This window comes from Nomascus leucogenys, chromosome 13 (genome assembly GCF_006542625.1).
Source record: "Nomascus leucogenys isolate Asia chromosome 13, Asia_NLE_v1, whole genome shotgun sequence".
NCBI classification, from domain to species: domain Eukaryota; kingdom Metazoa; phylum Chordata; class Mammalia; order Primates; family Hylobatidae; genus Nomascus; species Nomascus leucogenys.
The window spans coordinates 61,758,289-61,779,790 of record NC_044393.1 but is presented as its reverse complement, the minus strand read 5'-3'; positions in this window follow the sequence as shown (position 1 = coordinate 61,779,790).

The following is a 21,502-nucleotide window of genomic DNA, read 5'->3' as shown; positions in this document are numbered from 1 at the left end:
CTTCAAAGAGAATAAAATAGCTAGGAATCCAACTTACAAGGGATGTGAAGGACCTCTTCAAGGAGAACTATAAATCACTGCTCAATGAAATAAAAGAGGATATAAACAAATGGAAGAACATTCCGTGCTCATAGATAGGAAGAATCAATATCGTGAAAATGGCCATACTGCCCAAGGTAATTTATAGATTCAATGCCATCCCCATCAAGCTACCAATGACTTTCTTCACAGAATTGGAAAAAACTACTTTAAAGTTCATATGGAACCAAAAAAGAGCCCACATTGCCAAGACAATCCTAAGCCAAAAGAACAAAGCTGGAGGCATCACGATACCTGACTCCAAACTATACTATAAGGCTACAGTAACCAAAACAGCATGGTACTGGTACCAAAACAGAGATATAGACCAATGGAACAGAACAGAGCCCTCAGAAATAATACCACACATCTACAACTATCTGATCTTTGACAAACCTGACAAAAACAAGAAACAGGGAAAGGATTCCCCATTTAATAAATGGTGCTGGGAAAACTGGCTAGCCATATGTAGAAAGCTGAAACTGGATCCCTTCCTTACACTTTCTACAAAAATTAATTCAAGATGGATTAAAGACTTACATGTTAGACCTAAAACCATAAAAACCCTAGAAGAAAACCTAGGAAATACCATTCAGGACATAGGCATAGGCAAGGACTTCATATCTAAAACACCAAAAGCAATGGCAACAAAAGCCAAAATTGACAAATGGGAGCTGATTAAACTAAAGAGCTTCTGCACAGCAAAAGAAACTACCATCAGAGTGAACAGGCAACCTACAGAATGGGAGAAAATTTTTGCAACCTACTCATCTGACAAAGGGCTAATATCTAGAATCTACAATGAACTCAAACAAATTTACAAGAAAAAAACAACCCATCAAAAAGTGGGCAAAGGATATGAACAGACACTTCTCAAAAGAAGACATTTATGCAGCCAAAAGACACATGAAAAAATGCTCATCATCACTGGCCATCAGAGAAATGCAAATCAAAACCACAATGAGATGCCATCTCACACCAGTTAGAATGGCCATCATTAAAAAGTCAGGAAACAACAGGTGCTGGAGAGGATGTGGAGAAATAGGAACACTTTTACACTGTTGGTGGGACTGTAAACTTGTTCAACCATTGTGGAAGACAGTGTGGCGATTCCTCAAGGATCTAGAACTAGAAATACCATTTGACCCAGCCATCCCATTACTGGGTATATACCCAAAGGATTATAAATCATGCTGCTATAAAGACACATGCACACATATGTTTATTGCAGCACTATTCACAATAGCAAAGACTTGGAACCAACCCAAATGTCCATCAATGATAGACTGGATTAAGAAAATGTGGCACATATACACCATGGAATAGTATGCAGCCATGAAAAGGATAAGTTCATGTCCTTTGTAGGGACATGGATGAAGCAAGAAACCATCATTCTCAGCAAACTATCGCAAGGACAAAAAACCAAACACTGCATGTTCTCACTCATACATGGGAATTGAACAATGAGAACACTTGGGCACAGGAAGGGGAACATCACACACTGGGGCCTGTTGTGGGGTGTGGGGAGGGGGAAGGGATAGCATTAGGAGATATACCTAATGTTAAATGACGAGTTAATGGGTGCAGCACACCAACATGGCCCATGTATACATATGTAACAAACCTGCACGTTGTGCACATGTACCATAAAACTTAAAGTATAATTTAAAAAAAAAGAAAGAAAACATTGTTAACCCAGTGAAATGTACCAAGGTTACTCTATAAAATGGGAATAATGATGCCTGCCTCATAAGACTGTAGTGAGAATTAAATGAATTAATGTTTGAAATGCTGTCAGAATAGTCTCTGGCACATAGCAAGCCAAATTCATTTTGGCTGCTATTGCTGCTTTTGCTGCTGACAAACACAATTCCTGCTTATCTGCATTTGCGATGATCAGAGTGGGGATCACGGCTATGGTGGAATTACAATCATTATTGTTTTAAAAATATGATACATTGGTTACTCAGTAGGAATTTTGTGTATAAATCAAGTAATTTCTAAAGCACTAGAAGAGCCACTATTCAAAAGACTTTTTAAAGCACATAATCAAGTTTTCAGGAAAGCCAAAGATTCCCATAAGAAAGTACATTTCCCTTCTGCTACCACATTCCCCTAGCAGGTGTTCCAGTTTGCCTCTGTGACAACCTGCTTGAGAATTGTTTCCAGCCTGGATTGGAAGGAAGTATGCTACAAGAGCTGAGATGGCAAAAGACCTTAGCTAATAAACCTTCACAGTCTGAAAATTTATTTACTTTTCTTATTATCAGCCACTCTTCCCTTTCCTCACATGGTCACATGCTGCTTCTCCAGCTCCTTTCTCACCCTTATGATCCTCCATGCCTACCCAGATCTGTCCTCCTGACCCTCAGCCAACGTTTGTCCTGATTCTTCTCAGCGGTTCCCAGAATATCAGATGCGGCTCACCACCGGGATGTACCTCAGGACCATTCTAGTCTCCTCTCGATTGCACACTCTTCACTTAAACCCTATGACAACTTGTTTGGTCCTGGCTTTCCATTTTTCTGCAGGCCTGAAGCTAGCTGTTACCCTAGCATGACAGACAGTTAAGGAAACTGCTATGGACTCGCAGGTGTCCATGTGTCTGGGAAGAGTTATGAATCCTCCTGAACTCCATTCTTACTTTTTGTTCCGTACCTTCTTCCTCCTACCTGAGCATTTTATAAGAAATCCAAGGAATGATAAATGTTTGTGAGAAGATAGTTGTAAGTCATTGTTTCAAAGCTGTGTTCTCCCCCACTCCTCTGCCACCTTCGCCCACCACACATTATACAACCTTCAGCAAAAAGTTGGGTTAGTTTCCTTCTGGGATCCTGTGATAAGGTTGGGAGGGACCCAGGTGTGGCCAGAGTGAACTAAACAAGCTTTTGCACCTTGGTTTTTCAGAAAAAATCAAGAAGAAAATCTAGCTTGCATGGCAAAGTCCCCCAACATGCATGCTAGTGCAACCACTTAAGAACATAGAAATATATAGCTTCAAAGCTCATTAGCCAGGTTCTATGCCTCAATACAGACACAAACCAGGACAAGTTAGAGCCACAGTCCCATGAGAGCTCTGTTCACTCCAAGGGCATAAGCCAAATTTAAGGATTATCTATGCTTCTGAATCCAAATAGACCTATGGCTGTTGACCTTAAGGAGCAAGTGGAGGCCTTTTCCATTCTTCCATTGCCCTCTACCCTGCACAATTGCTGGAGCCCTCTCACCTGGAGAGAACCTACCACAAATGTTCTAGAGTCTAACAAACATTGGAACAACACTCAGCAAAAAAGAATGATTGACTGATGCACATAACAACACTAATAAATCCCCAAATAATTATGCTGAGTGGAAGAAGCCAGAAGAAATTAGAGTACATACTGTATGACTCTACTTATATAAAATTCTAGAAGATGCAAACTAATCTATAGTAACAGAAAGCATATCAGTGGTTGCATGACTATGGGGAGGAGCTCACAAAAAGAAAAAGGAGGGAAGGATTACAAAATAGCATGAAGAAACTTTTTGAGGTGATGTGTATGTTTATTTTCTTGCCTTTGGTGCTGGTTTCACAGGTGTGCATGTGTCAAAACTCATTAAATAGCTCATTTTAAATATGTGCTATTTATTTGGGTTATGTCACAATAGAGCTATTTAAAGGTATGCTCCCACTTCTGCTTATTAATATGGTATATATTAATAAATTTTCTAACATTAAACCAACTCTTCATTCCTAGAATAAATCTCACTTGGTCAGGATTATTATTTTCTTGACATGGTATTGGATTCTGCTTGCTAATTATTTTGTTCTTTTTGCATTCTAGATATTTTTTACTTTTAACTTTCCTTTCTTTAAATAGTTGCCTATATTCAATATTGGAAAGTTCCATTATCTGAATTCTGTATGTTCTAAATCTAATGTTTGTTGTGGTTGCTGACTTTTAGTCATCATCGTTTGTTTTCTTGTGTTTGGTAATTTTTCAATTAGGAATTTGTATTTGTTTTAATCTAATGTGTGAGAATCCTAAGAGTTCAGGTAGGTACTGCTTCTCCATGACCTGTGTTTGCTTATGCCAGGCACCAGGAAATACTACCAACCTGGACTACTTTACTTTCTCCAGTTTGGGATTTTCCTGGCTCAATGGACAGTATAAATGTAAACTCCACAATCACAAGTGATTGGATAAGATTTAAAATTCTCCGGAGACACATATTGTTATTTTTGTTGTTGTTGTTGTTTTCCACCCAGTGCAGCAACCCAGACAATCTCCTCTTAGCTGCCTTCTGCTGCTTTGTCAGATTTTTTTCTAACCCATTATTTCATTGAAGTCATAGCTCCTTCAACAGACCCTGACATTACATTTGCATCCCAGGCTCTATTTCCTTGTCTTGCATAGGCCCAAGGCCTGCCCTTTAATTTTCTTAGTGAGTATAAACCCCAAAGCTCTAGATTCCAGGTATCAGCATCTGCCCTAGGGAAGGCCAGGCTTCTATGTTCACTTGCAGCCCTGATTTCAGCCCAGTTTTAAATTTTGGCTCTTAGGAATTTACTTGCTTGCAAACGCAGCCATTTTTAAAAATATATTTGTTGTTCAGGATCTATGCGTGTTTCAGCAGGATGGCTTTTCAGAGTATTGGATCCATAATACCACAGTGAGAAGTAGATCCTCACTGTCCTAAGCATGAGACCTTTCTCCTCATTAAATTGGACTTCTGTGTAACACATAATCAGAAAGCAATCAGTAGATGAGTGGAAAACTTATTCACATTTCTTAGGCCATGCCCTTGGGCTTTTTAAGACCCAAAAGAAAGAAATTTATACGTACTCCTTCCGGGATTTTCCAGACAGCTGTTGTTTGGGGCCAGTGTGGATGGCAGACAAAAATATCAAATGTTGATAATGCTCTATCATGTTACCAAGAACAAGAGATGTGAATTTCTTACTTCTATGATTCTTCCCAGTAGGCTCTGAATGAAGACCTCTTGCTCAGATAGCCACTGTCATTAGGATTTGCATGCTTTATTAACTACTCATTCACTGCATCATTACCAGTGGCCACAATCACTACACCACTGAAACGACGAACTCTGTCCCATAGGACCACCGAAGTCCAGCCAGCTTTCCCACAGCAAAACACAGCCTCTGCTTTAGCACCAGGACCACTTCAATGCAATCTGAAATATCCCCGCGAGGCTGAACCAGATAAATCAAGTCAAGCTAAATAGTTCTAATCAACCTGTCACAGGGCATGCAGATACGTGTGAGAAGCAACCTAACCAGTTCATATGTCAATCAAGGTTTGCATTTTCTATCAGCAGTAAAAAAAAAAACAAAAAAAACAAAAAAAAACAAGCTAGAAAGACAACCAAGACCAGCCCCGGTGTTTGGGATGGTGCTATCACTGGGTACCACTGTAAGAGCCACATCTGTTCTTAGTTGCTAAATCCTGATTTTTTTCAGCCATTCCCAATTAGCTTTCCTTCTGCATTTCCAGGTGTATCTAGCCAGAGATAGAAAATTCCTACCTGGAAAAGGGAAGAGTAAAAACAAGTAGAGAGTGTATAATGCAAAGTAAGTGACGATCGCCTGACTGTGCCATTGCCAACCCTTTCTGGTTGTTTCTGACCTACTCTCCCTCTCTTTTTCAGCCTCCTCATCTGGTGGTTCTCAAATTGTAGCAGGCAGCAAAATCACAGGTGAACTTAAAATGTTAAATGTCCTGGTTCCATTTTAAAACGAAAGCAAACACAGGCCTGGAGTGTAGCAGGTTCCTCAGGTGATCACACAGGCGGTCCCAGAACGTCACCTTGAGAAACAGAATGTACTTACACAAACCTAGATGGTATAGCCTGCTACACACCTAGGCTGTATGGTATGGCTGATTGCTCCTAGGCTACAAACCTGTACAGCATGTTACTATACTGACTACTGTAGGCAACTCTAACACAATGGTAAGTATTTGTGTATCTAAACATAGAAAAGATACAGTCAGGTGTGGTGGTGCACGCCTGTAATCCCAGCTACTCGGGAGGCTGAGGCAGGAAAATCGCTTGAACCTGGGAGATGGAGTTTGCGGTGAGCCAAGATTACGCAATTGCACTCCAGCCTGGGCAACAAGAGCGAAACTCCGTCTCAAAAAAAAAAAAAAAACAAAACAAAGACACAGTTAAAATATAGTATAAAAGATAAAAGATGGTACACCTGTATATGACACTTACCATGAATGGATCTTGCAGGACTGGAAATTGCTCTAGTGAGTGAGTGCTGAGTGAATGTGAAGACCTGGGACATAACTGTACACTGCTGTAGACTTTATACACACTGTACACTTAGGTTGCACTGAATTTATAAAAAAATATTTTCTTTTTCAAAAATAAATTAACCTTAGCTTACTAGAAATTTTTAGTTTATAAACTTAAATTTTTTTAAACTTTTTGACTCTTTTGTAATAATACTTAGCTTAAAACACAAACACATTATACAGCTATACAAAAACATTTTCTTTATATCCTTATTCTGTTAAGCTTCTCTTTTCTACTTAAAAACTTTTTCAAATTTTTAAAAGCTTTTTTTGTTAAAAACTAAGACAAAAACACACACATTATCCTAGGCCTACCCAGGATTAGGGTCATCAGTATGCCTGTCCTCCACCTCCACATCTGGTCCCACTGGAAGGTCTTTGGGGGCAGTAACACATGGAGCTGTCATCTCCTGTGATAACAATGCCTTCTCCTGGATACCTCCTGAAGGACCTGCCTGAGGCTGTTTTACAGCTAACTTTAAAAAAATATAAGTAGTAGGAGTACACTCTGAAATGATGATTAAAACTACGCTATACTAAATAGTAAGCCAGTAACATGTGCTATGGTTTTATACAACTGATAGTGCCATTGGTTTGTTTACACCAGTATCATCACAAACATGCAAGGAATGCATTGTGCTGCCACTTTATGATGGCTCCAGCGTCACTAGGCCATAGGAATTTTTCAGCTTCATTATAATCTTGTGGGACCACTTGGGTATATGCAGTGCATTGTTAACCCAAATGTCGTTATGCTGTACTTTCGTACTTCTAGTCCTCCTTCCCACCCCAGGTCCATAAAACTTCAGGAGCCCTTTGTTCAGGGCTCCTTCAACACTGAGACAATTCATCTGATCCTCAACCAACATACTATTCCAAGGGGGAAAAATGGAACTGAAGGTGATTGGAGCTTTCTCCCATCTTAGCCTCTTACGAACACTATCACAGTAAGTGATGAAAGACCTCGCTATCACTTCTGTTTGGGCTTGTTGTTTTAATCAGCTACTGACACCTAGGTCCTCCAGCTTAGTTGAGCTCCTGACTCTTATGAGACACACTGAGCCAAAACCATTTATTTTTAGAAACTATGTGAGACAGGGCCGGGCGCGGTGGCTCACGCTTGTAATCCCAGCACTTTGGGAGGCCGAGGGGGCGGATCACGAGGTCAGGAGATCGAGACCACGGTGAAACCCCGTCTCTACTAAAAATACAAAAAATTAGCCGGGCGTGGTGGCGGGCGCCTGTAGTCCCAGCTACTCGGAGAGGCTGAGGCAGGAGAATGGCGTGAACCCGGGAGGCGGAGCTTGCAGTGAGCCGAGATGGCGCCACTGCACTCACTCCAGCCTGGGTGACAGAGCGAGACTCCGTCTCAAAAAAAAAAAAAAAAAAAGAAACTATGTCAGACAGTAAGCAAGCTGCAAAGCTTGGGAATAATTTGTTACACAGAATTAGATAGTTAATACTATATCTTTTTCACTTACCTTCTTATGTACCTATGGGCTTTCAATCATTTGAAAGTGTTTTTCATATCTATTATCTCCCTTCTTCCTACATATAACAATAGCTAAAACTTACAATAACTGAGTAAACTGCTCTGATAATTTATAACAAATTTATAAATATGAATTCATAAGAGTATAAAATAACAGTCCTTTTATTACCTCTGCTTACAGGTGAGGAGACTGAGAGGCTAGATGTTAATAACTTGCCAAAAATCACATAAAAAGTAGGAAGTGGAGTAAGGATTCAAACCTTTGTTCCCACCACTGCACAGGAAAATAGAGCCCAGAGCAGAGCAGCTATTTGCTTAAGCCCACGCAGCTGGCTAGTACTGATTTCGGGTCACCTGACTCCCCATCCAGGATTCTGAGATAGCCTAGAACTTATGAACAAACTTAGAAACCATTTTCAACTGCCAACTAGAAAGAGTGAGTTGCCCAGAGATTTGGTGGCAGAAACCCTACTCAGGTGTCAAAGTCTGATGCACCCCGTGTGTCTTTATCTGTGTACTGAGGATAATAATCTGACTGGTTGTAGAGTCCTTACATTCTGATGATCTGGATCAAGGCTTTTTCTCACATCTTGACTACACCAGACAAAAGTCACTCAAGCATGAAAGGAATAATAGTGGGGCATAAGTGGAATTCAGCAGAGATTGTTCCAAAGACATTGTTCTCTGTGAGAAGGTGTGTTCAGAGGAGTATGATGGGATTGTAACGAAGTAGAGGGATTTAGGGAGATGGTTTTCTGGAATTAAGAGTTAATTCAGATTTATTAAACTGAAATTCATGATAATTCTGAGAAGCACTGAGCTACAGGTACACATTATGGCATACAAGAAGCTGTATTTACTCACATTTACATGATATTATTGGAAGAAAGGATGCTTAACTATTTGAGAGAATGAAGACTTCAAATCTTTAAATTCTTTGGAACACTTGAAATGCTATCTGTGGGCCAGGCATAGTGGCTCATGCCTGTAATCCCAGCACTTTGGGAGGCGAGGCAGGTGGATCACCTGAGGTCAGGAGTTTGAGACCAGCCTGACCAACATGGTGAAACCGCATCTCTACTAAAAATATAAAAATTATCTGGGCATAGTGGCATGCACCTGTAATCCCAGCTACTCAGGAGTCTGAGGCAGGAGAATAGCTTGAACCTGGGAGATTGAGGTTGCAGTGAGCTGAGATTGCGCCACTGCACTCCAGCCTGGGCGACAGAGCAAGACTCAATCTCAAAAAAAAAAAAAAAAAAAAAGGTATCTGTGGAACAAATTGGACAGGGCTCTAAAGGGGAGTTCGGTTATCAGTGTCAGTGGCTCTTTGGGGAGCTTGCAGAAAGCGCAGATTCTCTGACTTTTCTCTCAGATCAGATTCCTTAGACCATTTGCAGTCCACCAGGTGATTCTAATGCTACTGATCCATGCACAGTTGATTGGGGATCCCTGCTGATGTGCTAATTACACAACCATGCATCTTATCTATTTATTAAAATGCCCCCCTGAGGACTTCTAGTCCCATAATAACTAGAATTTAGAAATGCTTTTAGAAACGCTTTGTGAAACTTGGAACTCCTAGTTGTTCACACTGGAAATTTATCATTTACTGATTTATCACCACTGCGATTATATTGGATTAGTAAAATTTCATTAGCAATTTGGCTTCACCTACTCCCCCACAGAACTTATTGCAAGACAGTGTAACTTGGCCCCACTTCAAGCCCTCAAAACAGTCCTTAATCAGTAAAATTTAAGAAACAAATGATTTCACAACTGTACCTCATGTCTGGATGTCCTGGAAATGGCCCCAGTTCCAGTAGCAGAATCTTTATACTCTAGTCTCAGCACGAGGGTCTTTCCTGGTTCCTTTTCAATTTCATCACTGATCTTTTTGTGTTGTGGAATCCCAAGGGCTGAAATTCCACCAATGAGCCAGCAGTGGGCCTTCTGAGCTTCCTGAATTGACCTCTGACCTTTGTGTGCTACAAGATTCCCTGAATGGTTCACCTGTGCACTGATTCCCTCATATCATCCATTGAGAGAACTTCCTTAATTACCTGCTACAGCCTGCTGGTTCTAACTATTCTCTATGGCCTGCCCCCAGCCCAGTTCAAGTTTTAATATAGATTTTGTTTCTTACAGCCTTGAAAATTCCCAAGCATACAGGGTTTTCTGAAACAATCTCTCCAGCATATTTAAAACATATTAAATCTTTTTGTTTGTCACCACATAAAAAATCACTTATCATAGAAAAAGCACCTCCAAACCAACTTAAAAAATAAAATGAGCTACTAAAATCAAAACCTTCACATTTTTAAAAGAACTTTAATTTTCTGATTTTTTTCAAGACAGCTCTGTATTTTATTCAAATTCATGAATAATGGATGACATTTCTTTTTAAGTGTCTCATTATGTTTGCAGCATACAAATACAAAGTTTCTTAAAATGGCCTCCTGTCAAATACATATGATTTCTATTTGTCTACTGTTAATGTAATTGACTAAACACTCGATTCTACTGATTATGCTTTCCCTTGTAAACCACTTACTTTATAGGCATAAGCAGCTGTGTTTATGCTTCTGTGATTTTCTGGTTTCATTATGAAGTTTTCAGCATGCAATTCAAGAGCCATAGGCAGTCTATGCACCCAGGCACCAGCTGGCAAGATCTTTACTGAAAAAGGCAATATTCTGTCAACACTTGTAAATGTCATATAGAAGAATACACGTATGCATATATAAAATCACTGCAGCCACAATAATTGTGAACATGAACAAGAAGAAAACATTAACTTTTCAGAAAATAATTTATCAACAAAGACCTGAATTTAACCAAGAGCACAAGTGCTTCATCTCCTGCCCTTCTCTCAAACCGAGAACTATGAAGAATTTTGTTTTTTTAAGTTGGGAGTTTGGTATAAATATTCAGAGACAGTGGAGTTAAGACAGCCAGGCAGAGAGAAGGGAAGGGGAGAAAGGCTGATGGAGAAAGCAGCTATTAAGAGGATAAAGAGGAAATCTATGCAGAGACATAGCAAGAAAAGAAAAAGGAAGGAAATTGGGAAGAAACTGACTAAGGTAGAGAAGAAACAGAGAGTGGCAAAGAGGCTCAAAATTATCACCCAGGAGGTATTTGCTATCAGTGCCTCCATAACACTTTATTAAACAACAACTCCTCACATCCCCCTCCACTCGTCCCCTGGTAACCACTATTCTATTGACTAGTTCAGTGGATATAAAGTTATACAAGTGAGTAAGCTCCAGATATCTGCAATACAACATGGTGCCTACAGTCAACAATGGAGTATTGTGCACTTAAAAATTTGTTGAGAGTAGATCTCACATTAAGTGTTCTTACCACAAAACAACATAACCAAACACACAAAGGGACACAAGGGAACTTTTAGAGGTGATGGATGTGTTTATTAACTGAATTGTGGTGATGGTAACATAAGTATATACGTATACCCAAACTCACTAAATTGTGTATGCGAATTACGTACATCTCTATTTGTACATTTATTATACTTGAATAAAGCTGGAAAAAAATAATCAGACATTATACCTTAAAAACACACTTTATTACACAATAAGTTTAATTATTCTTCTCATGAAGAATAATGCTAGAGAAAAAGCTGGTTTGAAATCTGATTCTGCTGTCTACCATTGGTGTGGCCACGCAGAACTTCCATGACCTCTTCAGGTTTCAGTTTCCTCATATGTTAAATAAGAATGGGTAGTACTTGGCCAGGTATTGGTAAGGACAAAACCAGATAACAAGGCAGTATTAATAGCAAGGCAGAGTGAGTTTGAATCCCATCTTCTAGCCGGGCGACCACAAGGAAGTGACTAAGCTGTCTATGCTTGGTTTCTTTCTTCAGGACAGGGATAATAAAAATAATGCCTGTGCACATGTGCCTGCTCTAAGGATCGACTGGCAAATAAATGTTTTAAAACATGAAGAACAGTGTCTTGGTACTTGATGATTACCCAATAAAATGTTGGCTCTTAGGAATGAGAGTAGGTGCTCAAGGGATGGGACTGATGGTGACATCTCCTTCACAGGAGGGTGGACACCATTTTTGTTTTTCTTTTTTTTTTAATCCTGCTGTCTTGCTGGTAAGCACTGTAAGCCCTTGGTGAAAGTGTATTGTGCCATCAGAAATAATAGGAAGCTTTTCTCTCACACCCTTATTTGTTGTGTGCATTCCTGTATTAACGACACTTACTTTTGCCTTGTGTAATGCTGATTAGATGATTATGTAGATTTTTGACTGCTCTTTTCTTTGAAAAATATTTTTAATTGCATAAGAAATATATGAATACCTTCTCTTGGTTTTAAAAAAAGTGTATAAGGCTAAAGTCAACTTCTAAGTTGAAACTCTATTCTAGATTCTTCCCCAAGGGCAACCTTTACATTGATTTTGGTGATTATTCATTCATACCTTATGTTTTACATATATATGAATTTACATGTATGTAACTATGTCATTAGGGTTCCACCAGATAAATAGATTCTTTTCATGTCCATGTGATCAGTAATGATTACCCCTCTTTCATATCTGATATTAGTAATTTGCATTTTCTCTTTTTTCCTTGGTTTCTGGCTAGAGGTTTATCAATTTTATTAATCTTTTCAAATAGCCAGCTTTTGGTTTTGTTGATTTTCTCTATTGATTTCCTGGTTTCAGTTAATTAATTTCTGCTCCAAATTTTATTATTTCTTTTCTTCCGCTTGCTTTATGTTTATATTGCTTTTCATCTAGTTTCTTGAGGTGGAAGCTTATGTTATTGATTATAGATTTTTCTCCTTGTCTACTACATGCATTCAATGCTAAAATATTCCCTCTAAGCACTGCTTTTGCTGCATTCTACAAATCTCGACAAGTTGTATTTTCATTTTTATTCAGTTGAAAACATTAACAAATTTCTCTTAAGACTTAAATCCATGTTTTATTTAGAAGTCTATTGTTTAATCTCCAAATACTTTGGAATTTTCTAGTGCTCTTTCTGTTATCGATTTCTACTTTATTTCATGGTGGTCTAAGTGGATATAGGAATGATTTCTATTATTTTAAATTTGTTTAACTGTTTTTATGGCCCAGAATTTGGTCTGCCTTGGTGACTGTTCCATGTGAACTTAGGAATAATGTATATCCTGCTGTTGTTGAATGAAACAATCTATATATGTCAATTAGATCCAGTTCATTGATGGCTCTGTTCAGTTCAGTTATATCCTTAACTGCTTTTCTGCCTGCTGGATCTGTCCATTTCTGATAGAGCTTCCTTTGGTTGGTGTAATATGGTATATTTTTCTCCATCCTTTTACTTTTAAAATGAGCATTTTAACTTTGACTGAGTTTTCTGTAGACAACATATTGTAGGGTCTTGTTTGTTCATCCATTCTGACAGTCTTTGTCTTTTAATCAGTATAGTTAGACCATTGAAATTTAAAGTGATTCTTGATATAGTTGGGTTAATATCAACAATATTTGTCAGAGTTTTCTATTTGTTACCCTGTTCTTGGTTTTTCTATTTCCTGCCATCTTTGGTTTTCATTGAGTAATTTATATGATTCCCTTTTCTCTCCTCTTATAGAATATCAGTAGTACTTCTTTCAAAAAGTGTTTAAATGGTTGCCCTAGAGTGTGCAATGTACATATACAGTTAATCCAAGTTTACTTTAAAATAACACTATACTGCTCCATGGGTAGTGCAGATACCTTATAACATAGTATTCCCAATTTCCCCCTCTTGTCCTAACACTGCTATCATCTATTTCACTTATCCATAAGTTATAATTACCAAATATATTGTTGCTATTACTATTTTGAACAAACTCTTATTAGTTATATCAATTAAAAAATTGAAAAATAAAAGATTTTATATTAGTTTCATTTATACCTTCTTTAACACTCTTCCTTTCTTATAGATCCATGTTTCTGGATTATATCATTTTCCTTCTTTCTAAAAAACTTCTTTTAGGGTTTCTTGCAAGGTAAGTCTACTGGCAACAAATTCCTGCAATTTTTGTTAGTCTGAGAAGTCATCATTTCTCCTTCACTTTTGAGGGATAATTTTAATAGACACAAAATTGTAGGTTGGTAAGGGCTCCTCCTTCCACACCCACCATGCCAACACTTTAAAATTTCACCCCACTCTATTCTTGCTTGCATGGTTTCTGATGATAAGTCTGTGTAATTCTATTTTTTTTTCCTCTATAGGTAAGGTGTTTTCCCCTCTGGCTTCTTTCAAGGTTTTCTCTTTGTCTTTAATATTCTATAGTTTGAATGTCATATGCCTAAGTCTAGTTTTGGTTCGGTTTGGTTTCTGGTTTTGTGGGGTCAGGGGAGTTGGCATTTATCCTGCTTGGTATTCTCTGAGCTTCCTAGAGCTATGATTTGGTGTCTGTTATTAATTTTAGAAAATTCTCAGCCATAATTACCCCAACTATTTCTTCTACTCTTTTTTCTTTCTATTACTTTTGGCATTCTCATTATAAATATATTACAACTTTTGTAATTACTGGATTATTGTTCTCAAATATACTATTCTTTTTTTTTTTTTTTTTTTTTTTTTGAGACGGAGTCTCGCTCTGTCGCCCAGGCTGGAGTGCAGTGGCGCAATCTCGGCTCACTGCAAGCTCCGCCTCCCGGGTTCACGCCATTCTCCCGCCTCAGCCTCTCCGAGTAGCTGGGACTACAGGCTCCCGCCACCACGCCTGGCTAATTTTTTTTTGTATTTTTAGTAGAGGCGGGGTTTCACTGTGGTCTCGATCTCCTGACCTCGTGATCCGCCCGCCTCGGCCTCCCAAAGTGCTGAGATTACAAGCGTGAGCCACCGCGCCCAGCCTTCAAATATACTATTCTTTATTTTCATTCTTTTTTTTCTCCTTGATTTTCAGTTTGAAAAGTTTCTATGAACACATCTTCAAGCTTTCTTTGGTGATATCCAGTCTACTGATGAACCCATCAATGGCATCTTTATTTCTTTTATACTGTTTTCTATTTATAGCATTTTCTTTTGATTCTATCTTAGTTCTTCCATCTCTCTGCTTACACTACTTATCTATTCTTACATATTGTATACTTTTTTATACTTTTTCCATTAGACCCCTGATATGGTTAGGCTTTATGTCCCCACCGAAATATCATCTGGAATTGTAATCCCCATAATCCCCATTTGTCTAGGGAGATACCTGGTCGGCAGTGATTGAATCATAGGGGGCAGTTTCCCCCATGCTGTTCTCATTATAGTGAATGAGCTATCATGAGATCTGCTGCCTTTATAAGGTGATCTTCCCCTTTCATTACTCACTCTTTTCTGATGCCAAGCTCTTCCCAGGGTTCTCTACTTCATGGTCCTTACCTGGGAGTCTGCCCTACTCTCCAAGGTGCTTTACTGACCAAGAGGAAGAAAACTCCTGTGCCCCTGCAGTGTTATTGTTTGTACCCTCAGTATTTAAAGTGTCTTATTTCTAAATTTTCACGTAATCAGAATAGAGTCCAATTGATACATGCATGTATATGTTTAACAATAAATAACTTGCTACTTCTGACATTCAAGGGTGGTCACCAACTAAAGTCTTCAACATAAGGCAAGTATAGGGGAACAGGTTACAAAGCAATATGGAATATCTTCTGCCTAGAAAATAGGTAGGAAAATGTATGAGTATTTGTTTAGGCATCTGTTTAATAAACTCGATATCCTAGTCCCTTTGTTTTTTGTTTGTTTGTTTGTTTGAGAAAAAGTCTCATTCTATTGCCCAGGCTAGAGTGCAGGGGCACAATCTCCACTCACTGCAATCTTCACCTCCTGGGTTCAAGAGATTATCCTGCCTCAGCCTCCTGAGTAGCCAGGATTACAGGTGTCCACCATCACGCCCAGCTAATTTTTGTATTTTTAGTACAGACGAGTTTTCACCATGTTGGCCAGGCTGGTCTCTAACTCCTGATCTCAAGTGATCTGCCCATCTCAGCCTCCTAAAGTGCTGGAATTACAGGCATGAGCCACTGCACCCAGCCCCTTTGTTTTATAAGTAAATTTCGCTTCTTCTTTAACATGAAAGAATTTTAGTTCTATATAAATTAGGTAGCCTCCTTAGAATAATGCAACTTTAAAATAAATCTAAAGGTTGTATTAACTGTGATCTTTTTGACTTTGGTATATGGTTTCCTAGAAAATAATTTTTTAAAAAGATCTATGTAGTCACTTAAATACTTGGCACTGATGGGTAAGATGAGAGTTTATCATCAGTGGATATAGTTAGACTTTCTTCCTGGAAACTATGATTCTCTTTTCAAAATAAATTTTTATCTTTAGTAGAACCAAGAAAGAAAATTTCCTTATCTCTTTGAACCACAAAGAAAGAAAAAAAATTCTAAAAGCAATACATTATTACCAGCACTAGAAAATAAAAAAAAGAGGATAAGAACATTTGAGAAATACCCGAAAAGTAAAAAGCAGGTAGGATCAGATCTCTGGGAAAATATGGGAAATGACAGCCCAAAATAAGCCCCAAACAGTAGATTGCTGCAGCTGTAGTGATAGTTTCAGAGAAACTTAAAGTTCAGGATCATAGGATACAAAGAATGAAAGGAAATCATGGGGCTAATTTTAGAGTGGTCAAATGGGTCTCTGCAGGTGGAACACTGCCCCCTCCTCTGCCTCCTCTTGCTGAACAGTGTGTGTCTCCCAGCTGGGGAAGTCTGTTGGGGTTTTTCTGTTTTGTTTTGTTTTGTTTTGTTTTGTTTTGTTTTGTTTTGTTTTGTTTTGGAAACGGGGTCTTGTTCTGTCACCCAGCCTGGAGTGCAGTCATACAATCATAGCTCACTACAGCCTCAAACTCCTGGGCTCAAGCAATTCTCCTGCTTTTGCCTCCCAAAGTGCTGGGATTACAGGCATGAGACACTGCACCTGACCCTGTTTGTTTTTTAAGTTGATGAGTGATATCTTCCTATAGACTGAAATACAACTATCCCTCCAGTATCAGTGAGACAAGGCCTTGCCCCAGTAAGTTTTACTGTTTTACTGCTAGTATTACTGCCTATCACCCCTCCAGGAAATGAGTCTCACACCCAAAGATCAATCATGGCACGCCCTTTTCAGCATGTCTTGCCCTTCCCCCACAATGACCAGAGGCAGCCTAAATAGAATAGCCAGATTGTCAGGTTGAAAGGTGTGAGGAGGTAGCAATATTCACATCTTCCTGACTCCATGTGAAGTTACTTTGGCTAGACGAATATGGCCTCCTCTATGCCACATTGCCCACATACTTTTTCCATGACTTACCCAATTGACTTAGTGACTGTTTAACGATTAGGAAGTCCTATTTGCTTCTTGTTAATAGTATTTCTACAAACCTTTTAAAACAAAATGATATCAATAAACTAAAGTCAGACTCAGTCAAGTACAGCATAAAGATGTGAAGAATAGCAGAGTTAAGCAATAGTTGGTTTTTGTCTCCTTTTAAAATGAGTTTGCTCCGGGGACATACAAATCTAAATTATTCCCAGTTTCTCTAACCATATCCAAGGGGTGTATCAGTCTGTCTATTCATTACTCTTTATATATATCTGGAGGATAATATTCTGCTTTATCCAGCAGGCAACTAATCTGAGTGAGACAATTTACTAGATTTGGGATTCACTAGTCAAGAAAACGCTTAAATATCTCTGGTGACACAGAGCTTTACTAGACCCCTGTCTGACCAAGAGATCTTCGTGCTCTTTTAGGGTAACCTTGGGAGTCAAGAAGACATGATATGCTCATGCTAGACTAATGTTTGTTTTTCCATGGGGTCCCCAGCTTTCCGAGGCCAAGCTCTTCCCAGGGTCCTCTACTTCATGGTCCTTACCTGGGAGTTGCCCTACTCTCCAAGGTGCTTTACCAACCAAGAGGAAGAGAACTTCTGTGCCCCTGCAGTGTTGTTTGTACCCTTAGTATTTAAAGTGTCTTATTTCTAAATTTCCAAGTAGTCAGAGTCCAATCGATACATGTATGTGTATATTTAACAATAAATAACCTGCTGCTTCTGGCATTCAAGGGTGGTCACCAACTAAAGTCTTCAGCATAAGGCAAGTATAAGGGAACAGGCCACCAAAGTGAAGTAGTTATGCATATTAAACCTTTGATGATATGTTCAACAGGGAGCCATAAAGATCCTATTGCATTCTGGTTACCAATCTCAACTGGAATGTGTCCACGGACCAGAGGACAAATTTCATTTAAGACAAAAAACAGAAGGTAACATAACCAAGATCCATTGCTTTTCAGTTTCTCTAATCCTAATTCCTGCCTTTGCAGTTCAGCAAATTATTTTTATCTTATTCAAGAGCTCCTTTTAACATAATCACACAAATGATAAATGCACATAATCACCTCGCCCAAGCCACCATATCAATGCATTTGTGCAGTGCAATCAATTCTTCAAATGCTTCCCCTATCTTGCTTTCATTCCTTATCAAATGATCCTTTCAAAAAAAAAAAAAATGTAGCCTGAGGAGAGTAAGGAGACTACGTGGAGGAAAACTGTGAACCTCAAGAATTAGGTTCACAGAAAGAAAATTAAAAGGTAGATGGCTAGATTTTAGGGATTACATGTTAGGATTAAACAATGCCCCCTAAAATGCTTGATAATAATCTGGTAAATTTGAAAGACTCTAATGATAATTTGGTAAGCTCTCCGCCAGAGTGGCACCTGAGGTCATGACTGCTTATGCTCCTGCAGTGGCCACTGATGGTAGGAGCCATATTTTGATGTTTGATTTGTGAAGGTGACTTTCACAAGAGGGTATTTGTATTAGTCTGCTAGGGTTGTCATAACAAAGTGCCACAGCTTGGGTGGTTTAAGCAACAGAAATTTACTTCCTCATATCTGTGAAGCTTAAAATTCCACAGGGAATTTTAACCCTTGGCAGGATTGGTTTCTTCGAAAGCCTTCTCGCCTTGATGAGATGGTCATTTTTCCTTGTGTCTCCACATGTCATCTCTCTGTGCATGCCTGTGTCCTAATCTCCTCTTCTTATAGGGACATCCTTAATGTTGTATTAGGGCCCACCGATATGACTTCATTTTACCTTAATTACATCTTTAAAGGCCCTGTCTTCACAGTCACATTCTGAGGTACTGAGGGTCAGAACTTTAACATATGAATTTGAGGGGGATGTAATTCAGCTCTACTCCAAATTTCTTTGTACCTTTATCCATCCAGTCTTCTTTCCTTTCTTTCTTTTCTCTGAGGTCCTTCCATCTGCCCAAAGCAAATTCCTCTATGTTTGTGTTTGCTTCTATGGCCAGTCATGCCCTCCAAAAATCGTTTCATTCAATGACTCTTTCCCATCTCAAGTCTCTCCCTCTTTATTGGTTGTTTCCCCTGGGCTCACCAAAACAAGCTTAGAGTTCCAATTTATTTTTTTGGAGATGGAGTCTTGGCCTGTCGCTGGAATGCAGTGGAGGCTGGAATGCAGTGGCATGATTTCAGTTCACTGCAACTTCCACCTCCTGGATTCAAGCAATTCTCCAGCCTCAGTGTCCCGAGTAGCTGGAATTACAGGTGCGCACACCATGCCCAGCTAATTTTTGTATTTTTAGTAAAGATGGGGATTTACCATGCTGGCCAGACTGGTCTCAAACTCCTGACCTCAGATGATCCACCCACATCAGCCTCCCAAAGTACTGGGATTACAGGCATAAGCCACTGTGCCCAGCCAAGTTCCAATATTTTTAAAGCAAAACAAAACAGAAATTTCTTAACTTGAGTCCTGTCCCTCTTTTTCACTACTAAAGCTTTCAGAGACTGGCAATTAGAGAAAGAGATAGGGGTAGAAAGTTTATTCAAACCAGCTGGGCACAGTGGCTCCATGCCTGTAATCCCAGCACTTTGGGAGGCCGAAGCAGGCAGATCACCTGAGGTCAGGAGTTCAAGACCACCCCGGCCAATATGAGGAAATCCTGTCTCTACTAAAAATACAAAATTAGCCAGCTGTGGTGGTGCACAACTGTAATTCCAGCAACTTGGGAGGCTGAGGCAGGAGAGTCACTTGAACCCAGGAGGCGGAGGTTGTGGTGAGCCAAGATTGTGCCATTGCACTCTTGCCTGGGCGACAGAGTAAGACTCCACCTCAAAAAGAAAAAACAGAAAGTTTTTTCAAAGGAATAATAACAGAGAACTCCCCAAACCTAAAGAAAGATATCAATATCCAAGTACAAGAAGGTTTTATGACATCAAGCAGATTTAACCCAAAAAAGACTACCTCAAGGCATTTAATAATCAAACTCCCAAAGGTCTCTTGCATGTAAAAGCAGCAAGAGAAAAACAAGTAACACATAATGAAGGTCCAATATGCCTGGCAACAGACTTGTCAGTGGAAACCTTATAGGCCAGGAGAGAATAGCATGATGTATTCAAAGTGCTGAAGGAAAAAAACTTTACCCTAGAATAGTGTATCTGGTGAAAATATTCTTCAAACATGAAGATGAAATAAAGATTTTCCCAGATAAACAAAAGCTGGGGGATTTCATCAATATCAGACCTGCCCTATAACAAATGCTAAAGGGAGTACCTCAATCAGAAGGAAAAGGACATTAATGAGCAACAAGTAATCACCTGAAACTACAAAACTCACTGGTAATGGTCAGTACACAGAAAAACACAGAATATTATAACACTGTAACTGTAGTGTATAAACTTAAGTAGAAAGACTAAAAAATGAACCAATCAAAAATAATAACTACAACTTTTCAAGACATAGTACAATATGATATAAATAGAAAAAAACAGATAGTTAAAAAGCTGGGGGGCTGGGATGAAGCTCAGGGTAGAGTTTTTATAAGTTTTCCTTTTACTTGTTTGTTTGTTTATGTGAACAGTGTTAAGTTGTTATCAGGTTTAAATAATTGGTTATAAGATAGTATTTGCAAGCCTCATGGTAACCTCAAACCAAAAAACATACAATAGATACACAAAAATTAAAAGCAAAAACCTAAATCATATCATCAGAAAAAATGACCTTCACTAAAGCAAGACAGGAATGAAAGAAAGAAAGAAGACCACAATACAATCAAAAAAACAAATAGAAAAATGCCAGGAGTAAGTTCTTATTTATTAATAATAACATTGAATTTAAATGGACTAAACTCTCCAATCAAAAGGCTGAATGGATAAAAAAATAAGACTCATTGATCTGTTTTCTATAAGAAACACACTTTACCTATAAGAACAAACACAGACTGAAAACAAAGGGATGGAAAAAGATATTCCATGCCAATGTAAACCAAAAAAGAGCAGGGTAGCTATATACTTACATCAAACAAAATGGATTTTAAGACAAAAACTGTAAGAGACAACGAAGGTCACTATATAATGATAAAGGGGTCAATTAAGCAAGAGGATATAACAGTTTTAAATATATATGCACCCAACGCTGGAGCACCCAGATACATACAGACAGTATTATTAGAGCTAAAAAGAGATGCCCCAATACAATAATAGCTGGAGACTTCAACACACCACTTTCAGCATTGGAAAGATCGTCCAGACAGAAATTCAACAAAGAAACATCAGATGAAATCTGCATTATAGACCAAATGGATCAAATAGATATATACAGAGCATTTCATCCAAG